The sequence below is a fragment of the Cyprinus carpio genome, chromosome B19 (genome assembly GCF_018340385.1).
Source record: "Cyprinus carpio isolate SPL01 chromosome B19, ASM1834038v1, whole genome shotgun sequence".
NCBI classification, from domain to species: domain Eukaryota; kingdom Metazoa; phylum Chordata; class Actinopteri; order Cypriniformes; family Cyprinidae; genus Cyprinus; species Cyprinus carpio.
In genome coordinates this window covers 29,473,498-29,488,671 of record NC_056615.1, presented here as the reverse complement: position 1 = coordinate 29,488,671, position 15,174 = coordinate 29,473,498, and the positions used below count along the sequence as shown (strand labels likewise).

At 38.4% G+C, this 15,174-nt stretch overlaps 1 pseudogene; it reads right to left on the bottom strand.

Annotated features, from left to right (window-relative positions):
* The window catches only part of LOC109070544, a 731,031-nt pseudogene that overhangs the window by 27,164 nt on the left and 688,693 nt on the right, over nt 1-15,174 (bottom strand).

Genomic DNA, 15,174 nt, shown 5'->3' with positions numbered 1-15,174 from the left:
CGGCCCTTACAGGAGCCAGAGAAATCTGACCACACACACACACACACACACCTCAGTCTGATGCCATAAACACACACATGAATAAATTAATACAGATGGCTGGAGACGGACTGACCTCTGACTGTGATCTGCTGGAGGAGAGTGTCGTCCACCTCACCTGATGACTGACCGGCCTGAAACCATACGCCTCACACACGGCCAGCGCTAACACACACACCGCCTGAGGAACACACACACACACACACACACAGATATACTGTGAAATTTATTGCTATTTTCCATCTTTACTGGGGACTCAAATAATACAATTTCATTATTATTCATTTTTTCGAAAACTTGACTCTTATTTTTGATTTTAATGTTGTATCCCCAGGTTATGTCACTCCTTTGGGGGTATAAATTCACTGGGAACAGAACACTTGTTTGTCAATGCTTGTTACAACATGGCTGTTATTCCTGAACGTCTTTGGAGTACAGACCGAACCGTTAATCTCTTCTAAAGAAGGACACACAGCAGATTATTGACTGAAGTGAAAGCTTTTCAAAAAACAGAAAGTATCAAAAAGTTATAAAAGTTTAAGTTTACAGTAAAGATTATGGAGAATACTATTTTTTATTTATTTTATATATAAATACATATTGCTATGAAATATGTTGCACTCTAGACTAAAATCCCCACGTGCTATAAAACTCAAAGCCATATGTCTAACCATGTTATGTTCCAAATTTGAAGTTGATATCACAAAAGTTGTGGTTCCTGTGAGATTTTGTTTGGGTGCTATACCAAAAACAACCACTGGGTTTATCTGATGCAGTTTTCTGTCACAAATCAATCATTTTCTGTCACAATATCAACCATGGTTGTTTTTAGATGTGCTAAATAAATAAAACTGAACAATATAACTTCTGTTACAGAACAGACACCAAAAATGGAACATTGACTGTCAGACCTTTCCGACAATATGTTCTGTCAAGATTACAAAAAGATTTGATTTTCTAAAACACAAGCCACAAAATCACAGAGTTTATGTATATGTTTTTATATCTTGCTTTATACCTCTAAAAATGCGACGTATCCCCTGAGATACAAACATTTAGAGACATATTACAAAATATGTAAGCATTTAATTTATAATATATAAATGTTAACCTAATAAGCTAATGCTGAACAACATCTTTTAAACAGGCTGAACAGAGCGTTTAATGCATTATTGCTGCACACTTTTTCTGGAAGTTCATATTTTCCCCCATAAGAACTTTGAAAAAATTGTTAATACATTACAAATACAAACCGTGAACCAAATGCACTGCAAAAATCTCCATCATTCAACATCTTTATTTTCAATTAATTTTAGCAATAATTGCTGTCTTGTTCTTTCAGTCTTAGCTGGATCAGTCTTATCAGTCTCTGTCCGTGGTCTTCAACATTTACAGCAGAAATTCAGGTGAGGTTTTACAAACTTTGATTTGAAGAAACAAACTTATTTGACAACTAGACAAAAATATACAAGATACAAGAAAAAAGATAATAGACTGTGAAATTAACAACCATAATTGAATTAAAAGCAATGACGAAATATAAAACATTCATATTAAGGGATGATTATATAATTTTACATACACAATTTACCATATACTAGTACAAATATTTTAAGACCCTACTACATCATTTTACATCACATATTTCTTTTTACATTTTTGGTAACACTTCACTGAAAAGCCCTTAAATATGATGCATTTTAAAATTAGTTTAATGCATTAATAATGCCTTTTTAATGTAACTTTGGTTAAACATAATTATGACAAGATATAATGCATTACAACAAATATTATGAATACCTTTATAATGCATTATACATAAAGGATTTAAGTTTTTTTTATAAACAAAATAATTTTGTTTCAGGATTCCATAAGTGTAAAGAGCTCAGTGTTATTCATGGTTCCTACTAACTTTAACCAATTAATCTTGTTCCTGATTAACCGGATAAGAATATTTGAAACATTTTTACATTATTTTATTTAAATTCTTTATATTAGACAGAATGAATGGCAAATTAATAAAAAAAAAAGCTTGGCATAACTATAGAGAAATATATATATGTTTTAGAAATGCTCATGTGGTTAGGTTTTAAGATAAGGTTAATTAATTTAAATTACTCTTCCAGAGCTGCGTTTCCCAGACGCATCAGAAGCTTAAGTACATCGTAGACCCATTACTTAGGCTTAAGATGCTTTTGGGAAACGCAGCCCAGGTCTAGAAAAACAGACTTCTAAAACCCTCACATTATGTGTTATATGTCCTCAAGTATACAGGCTTTCCAAGACTGTGCGGATCCTGGCTGAAGTTTATGGAGAGCCCCAGCGGGCCCCGGAGGACGAGGAGCTCTGGTTCACAGCAAAGAAAAAAAAAAACCCTGTAAAGGGTTAAGAGGGTGCCGGCACGCGATGGGACGGGACTCATCACGCTGGATATCTGACCATCATTAAAGCATCTGACTGTGAGAATGACAATCAGACACTGCAGACGCTCGCTGACCAACATCACCATCACACATTAACACCTTCTGCACTACTGTACTTCATACACCATCATGTGGACCTCTGACATCATGCTATCTGCACTTCTGTTTTAGACGCTGCATTTCATTGTCTCTGATTATCAATTTTACAATTGATCCGAATGCATTAATGCAATGCATTGGACGAAAGCATCTGCCAAATGCATAAATGCATGAATGAAAAATGAAAATAATAACACAATATCTAATCTAATCAGATCCATAGCCTCCTTAAAGTAGTGACTTGTGAATATACATCAGCATGAATTAATAAGGCGAAACCTAGTACTGTTGATGCTTGGCAATGTTTGTCCTCTAACATACTTGATTATATAAAGGAATGATTTTATTCCTCTTTCTCTCCTCTTTAGATTCTTGATTATATGTCTGTTGCTGTTTGTTTTGTTTTGAACGGATGTTATGATGTTATGTAATATATAAAAGACAATAAAAAGTTGATGGCAAAAAATAAAATCTTAATCTAACAATTACACAATAACACAAAATTGTTAGTACTTTGAGTTAGTTTTTACATTTTTTATTTTAGTTGAAGTAGTAGTAATTTTTTTTATTTTTTTTTTTTAGTTTTTTTTTTTTAATGTCTATATAGTTTTTAACTTCATTTCAGTTACTTATTTTATTACTTAAAGTTAAAATAAATGGAAATTTGATAACTAGCTGAAATAATTTCAGATTTGATTAATTTCAAATTGTGTTTTTGATGGTTTTATTTTTACTTACTATAATAACCCTGAATCTAATGGAATTGTATGTATTTTATTTTAATTATATAACCTGAATTATTATGGATCTTACTATAGAACCTAATAAATAGACTGGTTTCACTACATGATAAAGTTGTATGCTCATTACTCTGATTTTTTGTGTGTTTTTCTGCTGTGGGACAGAGATGTGCACACACAGGAACAGTTCGATAGTTTGTATTTACACACACCAAGCTTGCGAAATCTGCCCCCTGCAAAATGACCAGCACAGACATTTATTCCAGAACCTATCAAAGAACTGCGACACTGTCGCGTTCCGTCTGTTCTCAGCTCGTGTCGTGTCATAGCGCGTTATAACGGCGGTGAGAGAGTGTGATTTCATCGCAATCTTACCAGTTTTCCCACGCTCATGATTCCTGATAATCCTGCTGCGGAGTGATCGCGCTGCTCGTGCTCTGCTGCTGCGCGCCCACGGGTCTCTGCGCGTGACCGCGTCCGCTGAGCTGCGCATGCGCGGAGAAAGCGCGGGCGAGCGGCAGTTTGAGGAGATACGGAGAACGCCGCGATTAGATCGTTAATCGACACAAAAGTCACCAAAAGTGTGAAAAACTGGTATTATTGCTCTGTTTAATTAATTTATACATTTGATTAATTGATTTTAAAGCTGGCAGGTATGAGGGGGTTTAGAGTTAATCGGTGTGTTTCGTGTTAATGACTCCTCAGAGCTGTGCTCCGACATGCAGAGGATTTTCTCAGAAGAGCTCCTCATATATCCAGCAGGTAAGAGAGAGGAAAGAGCTCCAACATGCAGAGGATTTCTTGGAAAACTGTTCATCTTGTAACACAGTAATTATAGGTGTGTGTTAGACCCTCCTCGGGCGGGTTCCCGCTAGGGTTTGCTAGGTTTTCACAGCAAAACCCACCCAATTACTCAGAACTAGCCCAGAACTAGCCCAATATGTAAAATATAGACCTACTTTTTTTTGGTGGGGTTCTCCTGATAAAATTCGCATTCCAGTGGATAAATGTCACGTTATTGGGATCGCTTCAACCCGCGGACATGAAAAAAACCAGCGGCAACATAGTTGACTTGCCCCAACTTCGCGGGAAAACCGCAGATTTGGCAACACAGCACACACTGATGATTGACAGGTGAGATTGACAGTTGCTTCCGCCTCTGATTGGACAGTTTCACCTCAAAATCGAGCCGCCCACTTACTGTAATACATTTAGTAGCCTATGTGTGAATACTTGCATACTACTTTTGCTGCTGAAGTAACATTTTTGATTATTATCAATGTAAAAAAAAAAAAAAAAACATTAATTATTCTCATGATTCCTGATAATCCTGAAACTGAAATTTCTTCATGATTATTTTATGAACAGAACGTTTAAAAGAACAGCATTTATTTGAAATAGAAATCTTTGTTATACATCAATTTAATGCATTCTTGCTGATTTAAAAAAAATAATTATCTACGTACTGCAAACTTTTGAATATGGTGGTATATCACAAACATATTTTGCACCACAACTGTTTTCAACATTGATAATAATCAGAAATGTTTCTTGAGCAGTAAATCATCATATTAGAATGATTTCTGAAGATCATGTGACACTGAAGACTGGAGTAATGATGCTGAAAATACAGCTGCGCATCACAGAAATACATTACAGTTTAACACATATTCACATAGAAATCGTTTATGTACAGTATTTTGAGCAAATAAATGCAGTTTGGTAAACAGTAAAATAGAGTCAAAAAACATTTAAAAAATGTGTAATTATTCGAAAACTTTTGACCTGCAGTTTTATATGACAGAAATATTAGGAATAGTATACACTAGTATGCAAACTGAGCCCTCATCTACAGTATGCAGAAGTTTTCCCACCTGAACTTATCCAAGTGTAATGCAGTGTATAGTGAATTTTCAAATGTATTTATTTATTTATTTGGTTATTAGTTTGTTTTTATTTGAATGGCTTCTAAGCTAATCTTGTTATTTACTGAGGCCACGTGATGGCAGTGAGTGTGCTGTAGTATGCTATACTGCTTAATGTTTCAGATGGTGTTTTACGGTAAGTACACTAGTAATCCATTCAGAGCGCTTTGAGAAGCTTTCGGAAGTGTTTCTGTCCCGTTCTGCTGGATTCATCTGATCTGAAAGCAGATCTTCAGCACTGCTGCTGTTTGAAGAGCTGAAGACGGATGAACGTTGACCAGAGACAAACAAATATTTACTCCGGTAAAAGTGCAAACGCAACACATTTCCCGCATGTCAGAACCTGTAAGGATCCATCTCTCTCTCTCTCTCTCTCTCTCTCTCTCTCTCTCTCTCTCTCTCTCTCTCTCTCTCTGTCTCTGTCTTTTCAATTCAATTCACATAACTTTATTGGCATAAAGTACATTTTGTGTTGCAGAAGTATTCAAATGACTGAAAATAGAAAATGGATTGGAACAACTTGGTCAACGACTTTGACCTCAGGGAGGCAGTGATCCAGTTATATGACCTCTGAACTTCAGATTTGTTCTTTTTGAGGCCTACATTGATGTCAGGCTGTTTGTAGTAATCAGTTACCTCATATCACGACAGTACTCTAGTAAACAAATGAAGATGAAACTTAACTAAGTTGACTGCAAAAATATGGATGTTTGGAAATAATGCTTCATAAAGGCATTTTGGACGAACTGTATGATAAGCTCCCTTCAGTAACCTGTTATTATGAATGACTTGATGATCACACCAACGTCAACCTAAAGTATATAAAATCAAGTCAACTATTCATCTGTGAAGATGATCAGATCCACACACATGCAAAGGTATGTTAACTACAGCACACTGTAAATAATAACAGCTAAATATACTGAATAATATAGATAAGTGCTTTCTCTAAGATACATGTACATTTAGTGCATATAAATGCACTTAGTTACTTTGGCTGGTCGGTTAGTTTTTACACATCAGTTAGACCTCAGATCAAATAATGTCACTTTGATCTGTTCCTCAGGTCTAACATCGGTCTCGGGAGAAAACACCTCATTTTAGACACTCATTTCATTGTACATTTTAGAGTGGCCTTTTAATGTGGCCAGCCTAAGGCACACCTGTGCAATAATAATGCTGTCTAATCAGCATTGAGAGAAATAGACCTTTTATGTACAAAGAAAAAGTCTTAGATATTAGAAGTGCTCACTAACACAGATTTAGACAGATTTGTGAACAATATTTGAGAGAAATAGACCTTTTATGTACAAAGAAAAAGTCTTAGATCTTTGAGTTCAGCTCATGAAAAATGGGGGCAAAAATTTTGAGAAAAGACACAAATTCTCACAAAGTATGTTACTCATGACATAACTACAGTACTTTTACATTTATTTAACATTTATTGTTCATTCATGTTAATGGGACAAAGAAGCTTCAGGTAAAAACATGGCGGATGTATTTATACTGTGTAAACCCCTGAAGATCTACAGGACACACTTCATCAAGGATCAGGCAGTAAGTTCTTCACTGAGTTCAGTACACACTGTGATGGTCCAGGAACTGGGCCGTTGTCTAATCTTGGTTAAAGTGACTCTCTAGTTCCTGCTATGGTTATAATAGCTAGTTCCTAACTAAACAGTGTAACCAATCAAGGTTGAGAAACTTTTGACTCATCTGAGTGCTGTCTGATTAAAGATGCACATTTACACTGGAGCACATCAAATAAAGCCAATCTACTGTTTGCTGTCTGCAAATATGATGTGCTATGTGTAAATAAAACAGAGTTCATTTATGTGATGGTGCTGAAGGGCAAATGTGAAGGTGTCTTTTTTAAAGGAAAACTTGATTCCTCATGATATTCTAGCGCTGTGTCTCTGATTGATTTGTGTCAGATCTGCCATCAGAGGGCAGTGTTGATCTTACCTGTGACGCTGAGGATTCTAGGAAATAATGACACTCAGCCATGAATAGAAGAGTCAAAAAGAGAGATTCAGCACTGCACTGTGATGCAACACTGCATCATTCGTCCTTGGCATATTGATATAATTTTAGTAACACTTCAGTATAGGGACACATTCTCACTAATAACTAGCCTATTATTATCATGTTTATTAGTGGCTTTAAAGCACACATTCTGCAAGACCATATTCTACATCCCTAATCCTACCCAATACCTAAACTTAACAACTATCTTACTAACTAAGCAGCCAAATTAGGAGTTTATTGAGGCAAAACTCTCAGTTAATGGTTTGTTAATAGGCTTAAAATAAAGTGTGACCGGAAATTCTTCTGAAACAAAATTTTCATAAGCGTTTTATCAGCTTTTACTTCGATAAGCATATCAACTGGCACCACCTTGTTATTGTCAATACATGATTGATTATCAGTCACCATTTACACAGAATGTAGTAAAAAATTTATTTATTTTTTGTTATTGATGTTTTAATCAGGCTACTTCTCCAGTTAATAAAATTAAAATAACCCTGCACTGGGTAAAATGTGGACAAACCCAGGGATTGGGCTGTTTTTTTAACCAACTGCTGTGTCAAAACAACCCAATCCCTGGGTTTGTCCACATTTTACACAGTTCAGGGTTGTATTTAACCCAGCATTTTTTAGAGTGTGGGTGACTTTACTCAAATATGTTTAGACGATTATTAGTGTCACTTAAGAATGTCACGAGCCTGTCATGTGTAGTGTAGGAACTTTTATAACATATCACTAACCCAAACCTCATTTAGGAGAGTGTATGACTCTCTAATTTGCATGAAATGTTGCAAAGCTGAAGTCAGTTAATATAAAATAATCACCTTTTTTTAAGTGGAATAAGCTTTCTTCACCTTTTAAGTTTCAGATCAACAATAGTTTATCTTTTTGTAAAAAAAAAAAAAAAAAAAACACTGTACCAAAGCAACATCCAGGTTAATCACTTGCATCTTATGCACTTCATTTCTTCATCCATTCACTGTATTTATTTAGTCGTTATGTTAATTACTCCCATCTATTAATTTGTTAATAAAATATTACCTTTTTTTTGCATTTTTAATGTTGATAATACAGAAAGAAGCCCTACAGTGATGCAGTTCCTCACAAATCCTTCAGATTAGTCAATGACAAATACATATATATATATTTTTTTGTTTATTTATTACACAATCCTCCTTGAAATTCTTTAGCTGGTAGTGAAGGAGTCACCTGGCAGCTCACCTGTGACGTGATGTATCAGGGACAGGTTATCTTTTGTCATTTAGAAAATCTTTTAAAGGGTTATTACGCTATACTTGTCACACCCCTGGACTCATTAAGTTGTGTTTTCCCCTCATGTGTTCCATTCCCTATGTTCTCTGTGACCCACTTTCTGTTTCCCGTGTTTGGTTAATTGATTAGTTCCCAGGTGTGTCTTCTTAGTTCCCTCATTAGCCTGTCTATAAAACCTATGTCCTTTCAGTCTGTGTTTGTTGGGTCTACCAGTTACATACGTGTGTCTTCCTCCTGTGTTCCATGTTGGATTTACCCCTGTGTTGGATTAATAAAGACTCTCTCGATTACTCTCGACTCTGTGTTCCTTCCGGCAGCGTAGCGTGACAGAAGACCCGACCTACAAAAATTGAAATAGTGTGTTTACCCTCTGTTTGTTTTCCGGTTTTCCTCAGTCCTTTTTCTTTCCTTAGTGTTGTGTTTTATGGATCCCCCTCCTTCGCCCCAAATTCCTCCTCCTGCTGGAGCAGGAAGGACGTTCTCTCGAGGACCATACAAGGCAGTTCCTGTTGCTAGCCCATCTCACCACCTACCCGGACGATGTGCTCTGCGTGTTCTATAACGGCAGCCTCAACACAGCGTGCAGAGCGCCGTCGTGCGAAGATGGTCCTCGGGAGGAGTTTGCCACATTTGTGGAGTGGACTCTAGCGAGAAACGGGTCACCTCTCACCGTCTGCCCCATGGAGGATCTCGCCAGGTCCACTCCGGACCCAGAGCCCAGCCCACCTTTTCCCCGATGTGCGGAGCGCATGCCCGAGCCCATCGCTGACGGAGAGCCAGAGCCTGCCGCGACCGATGTGCCATCGCCAGATAGAGCGACAGAGCTGAGGGTCGCCACAGAGCAAGATGCCGTGACGTCAGACCAGGTGTGTGAGCCGGCAACACCGCCTGCCATGAGGGAGAAGGACATGGACAGGGTGAGCGTGGAGAGGAGCTCCGCCCCCTGCATCGCGGCTGAGGGTAAGCGGAATATGGAATGCCAAAAGGGCCAAAATGAGGAGGTGGGTTTTATAGACTGGGAATCTGAACTGGAGGATGAACTGCCCCCTCTCCTCTCTCCGACGTCTCCGCTGGTCCTGTCCAGCCCTCCTGTGGCCGCTCCTCAAAAATGCCCACCCTTCTACCTGCTCCTTCCGCCTAGGACCTCCGGATCCTCCCCGTCACCCTGGCTCTCCATCTTCGCCTCGGGCTCCTCCTCCACCTGCTCTGCGCCGTTGGTCGGCCCCCTGGAATCAGCGGCCATTCCTCCTCCATGGCTCCTCCCACCGTCGGCTCCACCATGGGCTGTTATAGCTGTGGCCTGGGTCCTGCTGGGCTCCTCCTGCTCCAGGTCTCTCCTGTCTCCTCCCTGGCTCCTTCCTCCGTGGTCTCTGTATCTGTCTCTGTCTGTTTTCTGTTCTCTTTCTGTCTGTCTTTCTTTACATCTTGCATATCTCTGGAGAGAACTCTTGCACGTGGCTCAGTTAGATCTTCACAGCTGCTGCTGCTGGCGTAAGAATGTGACTCCTTGGTCATCAGAAAGATCTTTCCCGAAACCAGATTTTCCTTCATCTGTATTTTCCCCTTGTTCCCTTTCTGTCAGCTGACTCAGTTTGGGAGAAAAGTTTCCGACAGCGATCGAGCTAGTTAACTAATTGAGCTTTCAGTCGAGGGTATTCTTCGTTTAAATTCTAAAAGTCTGTTAAGTTGTTTAATGGGTGTGGAAAAACAATTACAAGCTCTAACCCCAAAATCCTCCGTCTGCTTCAGTTGCAGTCTACAAGCTTCAGGTGTGTTGAGCTTGAAGCTGCGCTGTGCAGACCGATCAGTGTTTAGACAAAGTTCCACGAGAGCATTGTTATAGCAGGTTTGCTTTGGGATCACTCTCGCGGTTCTTTGATGTCATTAGGCTCATTTAAGACGTGCCTAGCCTCGTTTGAAAGGTAGGCGGTTGCAATGAGGGAGGAATGAAATAAGCGCAGACTATAGGAACAGATAGAACAGATAGGCTACCAATGAGATCAGAGTCAGAACCAGAATGAGCTTTATTGTTAGGTATGTTTACACATACAATCAGAGGCGTCATGTCCATTCAAAGTGAACCCCCCTCAGATTTTTGAGCCAAGTGGATTTTGAATGAAGCTTCCAAAAGACAGAAATAGTCTAATATTTTCTATATTTAATACAATCACACCAGCATGATTATAACGTTCAGTGCGTCATATCACCAGCTGCTAAATTCAAATCTGCATTCGCTGACAGGCGCTGAGCCAGAGACAGAGTGTTTTTACAGCACTGCGCATTATAACCAATCACACACAATTCTGTTGAGCTTATGAATGCAATGACCAATCAGAGGCGTTTAGATGAGTTATCGCTAAAATGCCTGTGTTTTCTTCACGTGCTCGCTGGCTGACTGACTGAATACCTCTCTCTGGCGAATTCTCTCATCAGAAACAACAACCTGCAATTGTGTATGAATCTGTAAGATATTAATTTCATAGTGTAAACAGCTTCAATGATTTTAATGTGAGTTTTTGAGAGTGCTTGAACTAGACTGTCATTTACATTATCAAAGAACAGTGTCAGTGTTCTTTGCGCTCTTTCTGTACAATGAAAGTGTTATGATTAGTTGCAACTAATCATAACCAACTTGCAATGTTTTTATTCACATTAAATATATTTAATATCTTATTAAAATTATGTTAATAAAAGTTAGATTAGTCAATGTTTAATGATTGTGGTTTAGGTTGTATGGATTAATCAATTTATCATTTAATTTTCATAATGAACAGTGATACTTAGAAGCATACAAATTACACAATAACTTTGAAAATGCAACCATTTTATTAACAAATATTCTTGAGGGAACAAAACAGCTAATCTTTAAAAAAAAAAAAAAAAAACATATATCATTCTGACAGAGTTGACAAGGCATCAACGGTGTTGACACAAAACTGACGGTGGTGACAAACTTGTAAGGAACAGAAAAATATTTCATTCAAAAGGACCATTAAACTCTCACAAATATCGTAACATTGCAAGACATGAAGAAAACACATTATATAACCAATTTTTCATCTCATGGGAGTAGAGGGACTTTACAGGCAATAGAAAAAGAAATGAATACCCTTTGTAAAGTCCACAACATCTTCAGGTATATGCTGCTTATAAAGTATATAAACTAATTCAAATCATCCATAGTCAAAATGACAGCTAAACCTTTAAAATATTGCTAAACTGTCATAAAAAATGTAACATTTGACTTCTCAATTCAGTCGATGGAGTTTAAACACCAGGCAACAGACGATTCAAGTGTTCCTCTTCTATGAAATCCATGACCTCTGCTGATATGGTATATATCTCCCTGGTGCTGCTTGTACGGACGGGTGATGATGGCTCATTCAGCTTGACTAGAATATCTGTAAATGGCACAAAGCAGACATCCCGCCGTCCTTGTTTTTTCTGAAAACAAACATTTGGCCCATGAGGGTGAAAAAATTCAACTTGAACATCTTGATGCTCTGGGTCAATTGTTAAGGCTTTAGCCACCCACCAGTTCTGTTCATACATGACAACAAGCCAGTCTCCACTCTGAGTATCATCGGGGCCTATCCCAGTTGTTGTGCCCTCAGGTTCTCTGCTAGGCTCTTTCTCCATGGCCTCCATCAGCATCGCCAAAGGACTCTGTCTGGGTCCTTCATCTGGGTCCTGAGGGATGCCAGCCAAAGTGTGAGTAACAGGACTGAAACACTGGCAAATCTGTGGCTCATTGCAAAAACATGAAATGTTTCTACAATGGATGATGTCCCCTTTAGCTACAACTTGATGAATCTTCCTTGTTCCAGGGATGGATTTCAGGTATGTCATGAGGAGAGTGTCATACGACTGAAAATCATCACTGGTAACGTATTGTCGCTTGACACCACTTAGGCTGCTGTACACAATCTCATAAAATGCTCTGCCATCCACAATGTCCCGACCTCTCAGCACAATACTGTCTGCACACCTCTTAACTGTTGCCCCAATGCCATCTGGGGCACCCTTGCCATGTGAAGTAGGAAAGAAATTCCACGTTGCATTCTTGAATTCCAGTTGGGGAGGGACAGCACAGAGGAGATGAAAGTTCTTTTTATTTTTATACTGTTTGCTTGGACCATCTGACCAAAAGTGAACAGTGTTAATCTTTGGAAATCTTGCATGAATGCCTGTCAGGATTTGATCCATATAGGTCCAGATGGCGTGCAGAATTCTGCCTTTTCATGTTTGGAGTAGAACATGCCTGTATGAAGTGTGAGCTGTGGGAGGTTTTGCCCATAGTGACAGGATTGTACTTCTGAGCTGTATTTACATTTCCAGGCCTCAGAGAAGTCAACATGAACAATAACAGTGGTTTCATCACAATTTGTTATCATGTTCCTGTACTCCTTGGTTTGATTATGAACTGAGTGGACATGGGTGGTTGTCTCATTTCTTAGTTTGTCTTGGTAGAGAATCATAAGCTCTGAAAGAGTGCCAGTGTGTTTCACAAGTTTGGTGTGAAAGTGAGCTCCATCTTCTGTTCGCTCTTCAATACGCTTCCAATGCTTCCACTCCACTTGTGCTTTCCCTTGCTCTGGAAAAAGAACTGAACATTTGTTCAGACATCGGGTGCAGGTACGTAAAAGACAAGATTCGTTTGCTGGAGAACAACATACAAGTTGGAAACTCTCTTCAAGTTTGCTGGTTGTTAAAGCATTGAATGACTTCAGGACCTCAAGCATCAGTGTTGCATTCTCATGGTACAGACACTGACATGTCTTTCGGTCTGAGGTTCTCGGAGATGTAATGTGAAATGGACGCAATGCACAGAAGGACGAGTAACTAAGTCTAATGTTTGGGTTTTGCTGGACAAATGCAATGTGAAGGTTTTGCAATGTGTCGGTTAGAATCATCCTTTGACGTTTTACTTTTTTCCTGGTAATGGTGTCTTGCTTGTCTGTTGTCATCCTTGTATTGTTTTCCCAAAAAACTGTGAACACTTAGGGATATGGTCTGGAGGAACCTAGGTTTCCTTTGTTTTGGTATTTTTCTCTGTCAGTGTTTTGTAAGTCAGGCCAAACTCATGAACCCTGTGGTCAGCTCTGCAGTCATTGCATGGTGGAAGAGCAGTGATCTTTTTGGATGCTGATATGCAAGTTTGCCTCTTCTGTGGGTGCGAGGAGCATTTCTTCTCAGCTCTGCAGTCATTGCATGGTGGAAGAGCAGTGATCTTTTGATTAAAGGATTTCTGAGTTGGCTCCCTTGAACCATCATATCTGTTTTGGTTCGAGGGGAGTCCTGTTTCTTCTCATTTTGAATACGTTTTCCACGTTCAAGTCGCTTTCTCAGCTTGTCCCCCTCTTTTTTTAACTTGTCAAGTTTGTCTTTCAGTGCTTTAATCTCTCTGGAGTGTCTTTTTCTAGTTTTGCATCTTACCCTTCACCAGCAAACTAGCTGTCTTACTACTTCTTGGCTCCCCAAAACTGATGTCCAAAGGACTCTGTGGGTGGGGGTGTCTAGATGCTTGCCTTCCTATGCTTTGTTCTTGCATTCTCTTGACTCTTTTTGTGCTTGTTTCCAAAACCTTCTCTTATACCTCTTTTCTCTTTCTACCAAATCAGTGATGTTTTTTTATTTTGCCCTCCTTCACCCTATTTTCTCATCTTTCCCTCTCATTTCTCAGCAACTCTTCTTTCAGCTCAGGCTGGCTATAATTTTTTCTTGCCTTCTTTTTTGATACTCCCTATTCCTTCTCTTCCGTTCCTCCACTGATAGCTTCCCCCTAGCCATTCTAGCCTGAAATGCATACCATTATGTGGTCAGTTTACTTTTCTGATGGATAAGCATAAGCTTCACATTATGGGTAATCATAAGCAACACCCTTATTACATATCAAGTACTCGAGAGGCTATGAAAATGAGATTCAATTCAAAACATAAAGCTATATGGCAATTGGTTGAAACTGAACACATAAAAATGAGAAAACAGTACATAGCAAATGTTTGGTAAGTAATATAATTGAAGTAAAACTACACTAAAATGAGGAATAATGCACATAATGGCATTTGTCAACACCGTCAGACACAAATCCTGATGGTGCTGACATCTGACGGATGTTGACAAAATACCATGTTTCCTCTCATAACACATGTGCTTCTCACAAGAGCCATCTTGTTTATCATTAGTTTCTTGTTACCTTTATACTTTACTTAAATTAAGTATTTTATAACAGAAACATATCATACAAATCTTACATTACATTGTTTATGGTGTTGACACACTATGGTTGTGACATGCAAAGTATTAACAAGTAGGTATAAAATTAAAAGAATATTAAAAACTTACCAGAGCTAGAGTGGTCTCATGGCATTTGAAAGAACAAGGAGGTAATAAAGGGGTCGTCAGAGTTTTGGCTGCCCTCAATAATTCCTGATTTTTTTATTAAAAAAAAAAGGTCCGACGGTGTTGACAAAAACCCAGGACACAAGTTAAATCATCTTAAAACTACATTAAAATCAGTTTTTCAGTTGTAACTTTTGATGCTCATTAAATTAATTACTGAACTACTCTTACATAGTAAATATAACATTTAATTTAAAATTACTTTTAAATTGTTTTTAAGATATTGTAATTTAATGACATTATTCC